The sequence below is a fragment of the Oncorhynchus clarkii genome, chromosome 2 (genome assembly GCF_045791955.1).
Source record: "Oncorhynchus clarkii lewisi isolate Uvic-CL-2024 chromosome 2, UVic_Ocla_1.0, whole genome shotgun sequence".
NCBI lineage: Eukaryota > Metazoa > Chordata > Actinopteri > Salmoniformes > Salmonidae > Oncorhynchus > Oncorhynchus clarkii.
In genome coordinates, this window is record NC_092148.1 from 86,447,060 (window position 1) to 86,459,447 (window position 12,388).

Consider the following 12,388-nt stretch of genomic DNA (forward strand, 5'->3'; position numbering starts at 1 on the left):
GGAGGGAGGGAGGGAGGGAGGGAGGGAGGGAGGGACATTAATTGCAGGCCAATCCATGATTTTTCATGAGATTTCATAAATGTTCAAAATCCATTATGTGGCTGGGCTGCGGCAATTTAACTAAAACATTTACATTTACTCAATGACTCACTTTGTTAACATCTATGATACAGTATTAAATACTTTCTCTGGAGCAGTCCCAGTGGAAATGGAAGCAGGAGTGAAACTCGCGACAAAAATCGTCAACATTCTCGAGATTACTAAGGATGTCCACCTCTCCCTCTCTCTCTCTCTCTCTCTCTCTCTCTCTATGTCTCTGTCTCTCTCTCTCTCTCTCTCTCTCTCTCTCTCTCTCTCTCGCTCTATGTCTCTGTCTCTCTCTCTCTCTCTCTCTCTCTCTCTCTCTATGTCTCTGTCTCTCTATCGCTCTCTCTCTCTCTCTCTCTCTCGCGCTCCTTCTCTCTCGCCATCTCAATTCAATTCAATGACTAAGATATGGTCTCTCTCTCTCGCTCTCTTTCTCTTTCTCTCTCGCGCTCCCTCTCTCTCTCTATGTGTCTCTCTCTCTCTTTCTCTCTCTCTCTTGCTCCCTCTCTCTCTCTCTTTCTCTCTTTCTCTCTCTCTCGCCATCTCAATTCAATTAAATTCAATGACTAAGATATGGTCTCTCTCTCGCTCTCTCTCTCTCGCTCTCTCTCTCTCTCTTTCTCTCTCTCTCTCTTGGTGGGGGTTGCTTGTTTAAGCCAATAGGCAAAGAGTAATGCTAATGCCATTTCGGTGTGGCTCGAGTTGAGCCCATTATTACGAACGGGGCGCTAGTGAATTTATAAGGAGATGCTGTGACAGTCATAGATGAACTTTTACAAAGTAGGCTCCCTAGTTCACTCGTTTTGCCTGCAACATGAGGTCGCCGACATTTGGACGAATCTAACCGCGCAGTTCCGGACAAGTCTGCGGGACAACGGTGCGCTTTCTGGACATTTCATTTTATGCCAATGCGACGTAACTTGAATCGTTTCTACACGTCAAGGAATATTAGTTCTGGATTCTTTGTTTACCACGACTGAACTCTTTGGGGGTAAGGATACCATGTATGTTGCGTCCTTGTATCAGTGTATCAAATATCAAATGATAGCCTGTTGCATAATGGAAACATGTTTATATTGCAATTTCGTTTAACTTTTATGAGCCTGAATTGAGCTGCCCAGTGAAGTGTGTTTTATTTTCTGAAAGTATTTATCATGAGTAAGCTATTTTAAAAGTGAATTAGTCACTTTATTAGGCTACTATTCACAATAAGCTTTGTGCTATTTGTTCATCTAGAGAAGTATATTTTCGATCAGTCTCTTTCATATTTAAATGCCCTGCTGTTGACTCAGAAAACGTGTCGGCTTTTTTTTAGCAAAGGTCTGAGAGGGTTTTCTATTATACCTACAGACCGTTATGCATGGTCTGTAAATTATTATGAATGCTTTCAGAAAGGAAATAGCCTTGCCTACATGGGAAATTAACAAAGTCTAGCTAGCCTGACCTTCCGATAAGATCACAAATACTCTACTTTCCTTGTCAGTTGTGGTCTTGTGAAAAAAAAACTAACGTCAATACTTGAAGCAATGTGGTCTAAAACATAGCGGGTGTCGAACTTCGAAGTGTGGAGGCTCCCTGGGTTCCAGATGTATGTTCTCAGCTGGTGCCTGTCACTTTGGTGACAACTGGTCGGCGCAGAGAACTGTGACTGGCCGCTGCTGCTGCGCTGTCTGTCAGTCTCTCCCTGCGCGGTCCCATCCCCAACTCCGGGAGAGCTGCCTCGCGCTCTGCTCAACGGGTGAAGGGCGAGCCGCCTGGCGCTCTGCTCAACGGGTGAAGGGCGAGCCCCCTGTTGCTCTGCTCAACGGGTGAAGGGAGATCCTCCTGGCGCTCTGCTCAACGGGTGAAGGGCGAGCCGCCTGGCGCTCTGCTCAACGGGTGAAGGGCGAGCCGCCTCGCGCTCTGTCCAACGGGTGAAGAGCGAGCCGCCTGGCGCTCTGCTCAACGGGGTGAAGGGCGAGCCGCCTGGTGCTCTGCTCAACGGGTGAAGGGAGATCCTCCTGGCGCTCTGCTCAACGGGTGAAGGGCGAGCCGCCTGGCGCTCTGCTCAACGGGTGAAGGGCGAGTGTGTTTACTCTCTCTCCACAGTGTCACCTTTCAGTCCTTTTCTGTCGTCTTGTGTGTTTAAGATTATTGATGGATATATTGTTAACTGACCTCTCTTGGTGAGACTAAGCACCTGTGCTCACTGCTCATGCAGTTCAAACGACTGCTTCATAATCACACACCTTTTTGAAGAGATTCTCAAAATTAGTATAATCCCATTGGGGAATGGTGACACACACACACACACACACACACACACACACACACACACGCACACGCACACGCACGCACACACATGCACACACACTCATCTCAATATTTTAAGATAGCCAAAGGCACCAACACATGGCAGTGGATGTCATATTTACTAAAGTTCTCCTCAAATAGTATTTGCTCCCAACATGGTACAGTCAACATCAGCATAAGCATGTCTGCATGCTCTCTCTATGGAGGCTTGTATTGTAGTGTGGCTCTGTGGTATGCTTTAGGCTAAGTATCAGTCAGATGGAGGGAGAGCAGGACAACCCTCTCACACACACACACATAGACTCTCTCACACACACACACACACACACACACACACACACACACACACACACACACACACACACACACACACACACACACGCACGACACACACGCACGACACACACACACACTTACACAGACAGGCTGGCTTGTAATCTGTCACTGTGGCCACAGCTGGGGGGCTGTATGGGGGAAAGAAAAGCATATCTCTCTAACTCTCTCTCTAACTCTCTCTCTCTCTCTCTCTCTCTCTCTCTCTCTCTCTCTCTCTCTCTCTCTCTAACTCTCTCTCTCTCTCTAACTCTAACTCTCTCTGTCTAACTCTCTCACTCTCTCTCTCTCTCTCTCTCTCTCTCTCTCTCTCTCTCTCTCTCTCTCTCTCTCTCTCTCTCTCTAACTCTCTCTCTCTCTCTCTCTCTCTCTCTCTCTCTAACTCTCTCTGCCTAACTCTCTCTCTCTAACTCTCTCTCTCTCTCCTGATCCCAGCACGGCCCTGTTTAAAGCCTGTCGTCTCAGAGAGGGGAGAACAGACTTATCCGTTCTCACACTTCAGAGTGGTCTCCTACAGTGTCATGCATGAGAGGTTTTAACTGTCACTGGGTCAGGCAGTGATTATGTACAATACATTTGGGGGTTGAGTTAGTGTGACCCCGTTCATTTGGGGGTTGAGTTAGTGTGACCCCGTTCATTTGGGGGTTGAGTTAGTGTGACCCCGTTCGTTTGGGGGTTGAGTTAGTGTGACCCCGTTCATTTGGGGGTTGAGTTAGTGTGACCCCGTTCATTTGGGGGTTGAGTAGTGTGACCCCATTCATTTGGGGGTTGAGTTAGTGTGACCCCGTTCGTTTGGGGGTTGAGTTAGTGTGACCCCGTTCATTTGGGGGTTGAGTTAGTGTGACCCCGTTCATTTGGGGGTTGAGTAGTGTGACCCCATTCATTTGGGGGTTGAGTTAGTGTGACCCCGTTCGTTTGGGGGTTGAGTTAGTGTGACCCCGTTCATTTGGGGGTTGAGTTAGTGTGACCCCGTTCATTTGGGGGTTGAGTTAGTGTGACCCCGTTCATTTGGGGGTTGAGTTAGTGTGACCCCGTTCGTTTGGGGGTTGAGTAGTGTGACCCCGTTCGTTTGGGGGTTGAGTTAGTGTGACCCCGTTCGTTTGGGGGTTGAGTAGTGTGACCCCGTTCGTTTGGGGGTTGAGTTAGTGTGACCCCGTTCGTTTGGGGGTTGAGTTAGTGTGACCCCGTTCGTTTGGGGGTTGAGTAGTGTGACCCCATTCATTTGGGGGTTGAGTTAGTGTGACCCCGTTCGTTTGGGGGTTGAGTTAGTGTGACCCCGTTCATTTGGGGGTTGAGTAGTGTGACCCCATTCATTTGGGGGTTGAGTTAGTGTGACCCCGTTCGTTTGGGGGTTGAGTAGTGTGACCCCATTCATTTGGGGGTTGAGTTAGTGTGACCCCGTTCGTTTGGGGGTTGAGTAGTGTGATCCCATTCATTTGGAAGTTATTATTCAATCTGAGAGCAGAAACATTGGTGTTTGAAACACTATGGCACGCTGTGTGTGTGTGTGTGTACGTGTGTGTGTGTGTGTGTACGTGTGTGTGTACGTGTGTGTGTGCACGTGTGTGTGTGTGTGTGTGTGTGTACGTGTCCTGTGTCCAAGTGTGTGTTCATCTGTGTGTGTGTGTACGTGTCCTGTGTCCAAGTGTGTGTTCATCTGTGTGTGTGTGTGTACATGTCCTGTGTCCAAGTGTGTGTTCATCTGTGTGTGTGTGTGTGTGTGTGTGTGTGTGTGTGTGTGTGTGTGTGTGTGTACGTGTCCTGTGTCCAAGTGTGTGTTCATCTGTGTGTGTGTGTGTGTGTGTGTGTGTGTACGTGTCCTGTGTCCAAGTGTGTGTTCATCTGTGTGTGTGTGTGTGTGTGTGTACGTGTCCTGTGTCCAAGTGTGTGTTCATCTGTGTGTGTGTGTGTGTGTGTGTGTGTGTGTGTGTGTGTCCAAGTGTGTGTGTGTGTGTGTCCAAGTGTGTGTTCATCTGTGTGTGTGTGTGTGTGTGTTTCTTGGGGAAATAGGGAAAGGGGAAGCTCTCAGAGTAAAAATCAAGGTATGGGTGTCACCTAGTGGTTAGAACAGTCACTCACTGCTTTGGTTGGCAGTTTTTGGGTCAGCTCATTAATGACATTTCATTATGACATAACTATCTAAAGTGAAATCATATCTAGGTGATTTATTGCATCTCTTCACAAGGTAATGATACTTGATGATACTCCAAAAGGGATAATGTTTGTGTGCTCAATAACTTTTTTATTTATTTAACTAGGCAAGTCAGTAAACATGCTGACCAGACCGGACATGTCACGTGCGCGAGCGTCGTAAAATAAATGTAGAAATCCATGTTATTCAATTATTGCACTCACACTGCTCGCGCGCGCCAACGAGCGTCTGCGATGCCAAGGGCTACAATAGAAGTAATTCCTATTTCTGACGCAGATCGCGCTGCAAGTCCTGCCTCTCCTATCTCCTCATTGGTTTATAGAAGCAGGTACCCACGTGCCATCTCCTCATTGGTTATACCCATGTGGGTGATTGAAAGACTAACTGTTTTGCCGGTCGTTGTGGTAGTACTATGAAAGTTTAGATGCCATTCATCATGTAAGTTCAAAGATGAAACAGCCTGGAAGGAGGAGAGATGTTTAGAAACGATTCGGTTGACCGTTTTATGTGTGGATTAATTGTCGGAGTAAAGGACCTTGTGCATTTCAGGTAAAATAACAACTCAATGTTTATATTCCATGACAAATTAGCTAGCAACAGCAAGCTAGCTAAATAGGACAAATTAGCTAGCATGTGCAAGCTAGCTAGCTAAATTGCCATACATGTTTAATGCTTTTTGACCTGTCCCCAAGTTAATGTAATTGGTTCAGAGTTTGTTTTGATATTTTAACCTGCATGTCGTGATCGCGTTTGCTGTGGGGGGACAAAATACATTTATGCACGATAGCAGCCGGTTTGGGTTCTAATTTAAAATTCTTATTTTACAATGACGGCCTACACCAGACAACATTGGGCCAATTGTGTGCCCCGACCTATGGGACTCCCAATCATGGCCAGTTTTTATACAGCCTGGATTTGAACCAGACAAAAATGAGGTCAAACATTTTGTAGTGACACCTCAAGGGCTGATAGGCAGTGCCTTAGACCACTGTGCCACTCGGGAGCCCAAAATTGGCATAGCAATAGCAGGACCAAAATAGACCACTGCTCTTTATCAGCATAAATAAAGAATATATCTAAGCATATAAAACATACACCAAAGTCTGAGATTTTTTTGTCATTTCCTGTTTCCCATTATTCAAAGTTGCTTTTCTATGAAGTATTATATATATTTCCTCACAAGCACATCTCTATAGCCCTACAACAAGAAAATGCTCATCCAGAGACAGCGCTCCTAGTGGCCAGTGATTTTAATGCAGGAAAACTGAAATGTGTTTGACCTCATTTTTTTCACCTGTGAAACTAGAGGGAAAAAACTGTAGATCACCTTTACTCCACACACAGAGACGCATACAAAGCTCGCCCTCCATTTGGCAAATCTGACCATAACTATATCCTCCTGATTCCAGCTTAGAAGCAAAAACTCAAACAGGCAGTACCAGTGACACACTCAATTCGGAAGTAGTCAGATGAAGCGGATGCTAAGCTACAGGACTGTTTTGCTAGCACAGACTGGACTATGTTCTTTGATTAATCTGATGGCATTGAGGATTTTACCACATCAGTCATCGGCTTCAGTAATAAGTGTATCGACAATGTCGTCCACACAGTGACCGTACGTATTATCCCAACCAGAAGCCATGGATTACAGGCAACATCCACACTAATTTCAAAGCTAGAGTTGCCCCTTTCAAGGAATGCGACACTAACCTGAACGCTGATAAGAAATCCCGCTACGCGCTCCAATGAACCATCAAACAGGCAAAGCGTCAATACAGAACTAAGATGGAATCCTGTTACAGCTGCTCTGATGCTCATTGGATGTGGCAGGGCTCGCGAACTATCACGGATTGCAAAGGGAAACCTAGCCACGAGCTGCCCAATGACACGAGCCTACCAGACGAGCTTAATGCCTTCTATGCTCACTGCGAGGCAAGCAACACTGAACCATGCGTGAGAGCACCAGCTCTTCTGGACCACTGCGTGATCCTGCTTAACGTAGCCGATGGGAGTAAGACCTTTAAACACGTTAACATTCACAAGGCCACAGGGCCAGACGGATTACCAGAAGGCATGACCACCATAGACCACCAAGAACAGCAACGTAACCTGTCTAAATGACTATCGCCCCGTAGCACTCAAAGGAAGGCCCAAAAAATAGTCAAAGACTCCAGCCACCGAAGCCACAGACTATTATCTCTGCTACCGCACGTCAAGCGGTACTGATGCACCAAGTCTGGAACCAACAGATCTCTGAACAGCTTCTACCCTCAAGCCATAAGACTGCTAAAACAGATTGCTAAATAATGACTACACGGACTACCTGCAGTGACCATTTTTTTTTTAGTTCTAACTCTCTTGCACTGACTCTATGAATACACATTGGACACTCTCACATACTTACACTGAGACACACACACACACACACACAAAAAAAAAAAAACATGCACACACATGCATACTGACGCTACACCCTCACTCTGGGGCGGCAGGGTGGCCTAGTGGTTAGAGTGTTGGACTAGTAACCGAAAGGTTGCAAGTTCAAACCCCTGAGCTGACAAGGTACAAATCTGTCATTCTGTTCCTAGGCCATCATTGAAAATAAGAATTTGTTTTTAACTGACTTGCCTAGTTAAATAAATAAAGGTAAAATAAAAACACTGAAAAGGGAAATAAAAGCTTTGGTTTGTTATATATCTTGGAAACATTGCAGATGGCCGTTAAGTATGTAGAATCGGTCGATGTTTATCATATTTATCATATTTGTTTATCGTATTGTTAAATCCTCACAGGATCAGCACTGTGTAGTTGATAACCCTGCCTGCTTATACAAACTCCTCAAGTTACATTCAATTAGGCTGGTCCGAGATCTGTTTGTACATTGTGGGCCTATGGCCAACTCCTATTGTCTTTACTATTAGCCTCGGTGCCAGAGCTGTTTGTACATTGTGGGCCTATGGCCAACTCCTATTGTCTTTACTATTAGCCTCGGTCCCAGATCTGTTTCTACATTGTGGGCCTATGGCCAACTCCTATTGTCTTTACTATTAGCCTCGGTCCCAGATCTGTTTGTACATTGTGGGCCTATGGCCAACTCCTATTGTCTTTACTATTAGCCTCGGTCCCAGATCTGTTTGTACATTGTGGGCCTATGGCCAACTCCTATTGTCTTTACTATTAGCCTCGGTCCCAGATCTGTTTGTACATTGTGGGCCTATGGCCAACTCCTATTGTCTTTACTATTAGCCTCGGTCCCAGATCTGTTTGTACATTGTGGGCCTATGGCCAACTCCTATTGTCTTTACTATTAGCCTCGGTGCCAGATCTGTTTGTACATTGTGGGCCTATGGCCAACTCCTATTGTCTTTACTATTAGCCTCGGTGACAGAGCTGTTTGCGCAGTATAACTCCTAATGTCTTTGTCAATGCAAATAGGTGTTGACTATACAGCATACACAGTTCTGGAACCAGGCTGCAAACTCATCCAGTGAAAGAGACTGGTTCCAGAACATTAGTGCTGTGGTGCGCCGTATCGTATAGCGTCAGCTGATCACAGACATTCGTCTAATCTTAGACATATACAGTCAGACACGTCGGCGTCTGTGTGTGTGTGTGTGTGTGTGTGTGCACACGTGTGTGGCAGACGCCCAACAGTGTGTGTGTGTGTTTGTTAGTGAGTGTGTGCTGCAGACCCTAGCCGAGTATGAATGAGCAGAAATGTAAGTCCCGGTGCCAGTGTGCGTGTGTATGTTTTTCCTCTGTTGATTTAACACCCGTAACAGTGAAATGTACACAGAGCTGTGTTTGTGCAGGGCTGCATAAATCACCCTCGCATCCGTGTAAATCGCTCTCAAACCAAATACTCTGGCACTGTGCTGACAGGCTTTTATCCCCAGACAGACAGACATTGTGTGTGTGTGTGTGTGCGTGCGTGCATACTGACCGACCGACCTAGCGAGCCCAGGTCGCTGCCTACCTGCCGCATGGCCTAAAAGCAGTATCAGACAGATCCGTGTGACAAGCATGAGAGAGAGGAAGAGAGGCAGGAATAACCCTGTTTTTCATGGCCAGACTAGGAAGAGTTGGTGGTGGCAGTCAAACCATGGCAGAGTGACGGCAGAGCCCGTCGGTGGCCTGGACCGTAAACAGTTTGTGGTCGACCCTGGTGGTCCCTACACACACCGTGCCTTGCAGACTCACTCCATGTCTATTGCTGTGCTTCTTCAGTGGTGCTACAGTGTGGGAGTACTGTACAGACATGATCTTCTTCAGTGGTGCTACAGTGTGGGAGTACTGTACAGACATGATCTTCTTCAGTGGTGCTACAGTGTGGGAGTACTGTACAGACATGATCTTCTTCAGTGGTGCTACAGTGTGGGAGTACTGTACAGACATGATCTTCTTCAGTGGTGCTACAGTGTGGGAGTACTGTACAGACATGATCTTCTTCAGTGGTGCTACAGTGTGGGAGTACTGTACAGACATGATCTTCTTCAGTGGTGCTACAGTGTGGGGGTACTGTACAGACATGATCTTCTTCAGTGGTGCTACAGTGTGGGAGTACTGTACAGACATGATCTTCTTCAGTGGTGCTACAGTGTGGGGGTACTGTACAGACATGATCTTCTTCAGTGGTGCTACAGTGTGGGAGTACTGTACAGACATGATCTTCTTCAGTGGTGCTACAGTGTGGGGGTACTGTACAGACATGATCTTCTTCAGTGGTGCTACAGTGTGGGGGTACTGTACAGACATGATCTTCTTCAGTGGTGCTACAGTGTGGGGGTACTGTACAGACATGATCTTCTTCAGTGGTGCTACAGTGTGGGAGTACTGTACAGACATGATCTTCTTCAGTGGTGCTACAGTGTGGGAGTACTGTACAGACATGATCTTATTCAGTGGTGCTACAGTGTGGGAGTACTGTACAGACATGATCTTCTTCAGTGGTGCTACAGTGTGGGGGTACTGTACAGACATGATCTTCTTCAGTGGTGCTACAGTGTGGGAGTACTGTACAGACATGATCTTCTTCAGTGGTGCTACAGTGTGGGAGTACTGTACAGACATGATCTTCTTCAGTGGTGCTACAGTGTGGGAGTACTGTACAGACATGATCTTCTTCAGTGGTGCTACAGTGTGGGGGTACTGTACAGACATGATCTTATTCAGTGGTGCTACAGTGTGGGAGTACTGTACAGACATGATCTTCTTCAGTGGTGCTACAGTGTGGGAGTACTGTACAGACATGATCTTCTTCAGTGGTGCTACAGTGTGGGGGTACTGTACAGACATGATCTTCTTCAGTGGTGCTACAGTGTGGGGGTACTGTACAGACATGATCTTCTTCAGTGGTGCTACAGTGTGGGAGTACTGTACAGACATGATCTTCTTCAGTGGTGCTACAGTGTGGGGGTACTGTACAGACATGATCTTCTTCAGTGGTGCTACAGTGTGGGAGTACTGTACAGACATGATCTTCTTCAGTGGTGCTACAGTGTGGGGGTACTGTACAGACATGATCTTTGACATAAGAGTTGAATTACAGCTTTATGTTTTCTTTGCTTTTCTTGCGTCAAAGTTTCAACTTTCAACTCCAACATGCTAATGCTGAGGCCTCCATGTGAGGCCTGTCTGGGCTGCCTGTTTGGGAAGCCTGTCTGGACTGCCTGTTTGGGAAGCCTGTCTGGACTGCCTGTTTGGGATGCCTGTCTGGGCTGCCTGGCTGGTCTGCCTGTCTGGGCTGCCTGTTTGAGAAGCCTGTCTGGACTGCCTGTTTGAGAAGCCTGTCTGGACTGCCTGTTTGGGATGCCTGTCTGGGCTGCCTGGCTGGTCTGCCTGTTTGGGCGGCCTGCACCTCACATTGAATCCACATGCTAAGCAGTTAGCGCTTCCAGGCACAACTTTGTTTATTAGGAGTTGTAGGATGTTGTGGAGGGAAACAGAGTTGGCACAGACGCTGGAGTTGAATGCCCTACCAGATCATCTGTGTTGCTGTAACCACACACACAACGTCATGGTGGGTAAAACATTCAGACCACCAAGATGATGAAGTCATTACGACTGCACACACACACATTTCATTATTTCCCCCATGCATACTCAAGATGACCAGCTATGAAATATTACTGTATCATAGTCATGGAACATGTGCAAAACTCCCTTCTCCTTTGTGGTCAGAGTTTTGCAAAGAACACTTAATTCACACTTCTATCTACACCCATTGTGGTTCTGGAAAGTTGATCTCACCCAGCCTTACCCAGAACCAGATCCAGATAAACCTCATCGGAGGGTCTGTTTCCCCCCTCTCAGACCCAGATCCAGGCTAGCCCCAGACTGTTTTCCTCCTCTCAGACCCAGATCCAGACTAGCACAAAACTGTTTTCCCCCTCTCAGACCCAGATCCAGACTAGCACCAGACTGTTTTCCCCCTCTCAGACCCAGATCCAGACTAGCCCCAGACTGTTTTCCCCCTCTCAGACCCAGATCCAGACAAGCACCAGACTGTTTTCCCCTTCTCAGACCCAGATCCAGGCTAGCACCAGACTGTTTTCCCCCTCTCAGACCCAGATCCAGACAAGCACCAGACTGTTTTCCCCTTCTCAGACCCAGATCCAGACAAGCACCAGACTGTTTTCCCCCTCTCAGACCTAGATCCAGACTAGCACCAGACTGTTTTCCCCTTCTCAGACCCAGATCCAGGCTAGCACCAGACTGTTTTCCCCCTCTCAGGCCCAGATCCAGACTAGCACCAGACTGTTTTCCCCCCTCTCAGGCCCAGATCCAGACTAGCACCAGACTGTTTCCCCCTCCCTCTTCTTCATTTACAGTGATCCTTATTATAGTAAACAGAGCAGCAGCGTCACATGGAGAAGAGAGGATAGTAATTTTTTCAGCAGACCCTGCCACTTGTTTTGATGGTCATTAAGGAAGACCACGGGGAATTCATATAGAGCCTTCCGGGCTCCTGTTTCTCTGTCCCCCTGGCCCCCTGGCTCTCTGGTCCTCTGGCCCCCTGGCCCCCTGGCTCTATGATCCCTAGCCCCTTTGGCCTCTGGCCCCCTGGCTCTCTGGTCCCTAGCCCCCTGGCTCCCTGGGCCTCTGGCCCCCTGGCTCCCTGGCTCTATGGTCCCTAGCCCCTTTGGCCTCTGGCCCCCTGGCTCTCAGGCCCCCTGACTCCCTGGCTCTCAGGCCCCCTGACTCCCTGGCTCTCAGGCCCCCTGACTCCCTGGGCCCCTGGCTCTCTGCCCCCCTGGCCCCCTAACTCCCTGACCTCCTGGCTCCCTGCTGTCTGGCTGTCTAGCGTTCTGTGGGCCCCTGGCGCTCTGGCCACCTAGCTCCCTGGTCCCCTGGTTGGAAGTATGCAAAACGTCCCTTCCCTGGTCCTTCCTGTGTTTCTCATTCCAGACCTGCCGCCCTGTAGCCTAGCCCCTGGTCTGTTAACACGAAAGGTCAGATATTTAAACATAGGCTTTACTGGGCGTGGGGTTTACACATCCTGCAGCAAAGGTACTTCCTGGGATT

General features: G+C 47.8%; 1 protein-coding gene across 2 annotated transcripts in view; it reads left to right on the forward strand.

Moving 5' to 3' along the window:
- The first annotated feature begins 828 nt into the window (after positions 1-828).
- LOC139383036 (prickle-like protein 1) overlaps positions 829-12,388 on the forward strand; it is a 100,238-nt gene continuing 88,678 nt past the window's right edge. Inside the window, exon 1 of one of the 2 annotated variants that reach the window (XR_011628684.1) lies at positions 829-1,078. The gene's annotated coding sequence lies outside the window, so the exon portion shown is untranslated. The remainder of the gene's footprint in view (positions 1,079-12,388) is intronic. The other variant, XM_071127333.1, reaches the window with a different exon arrangement.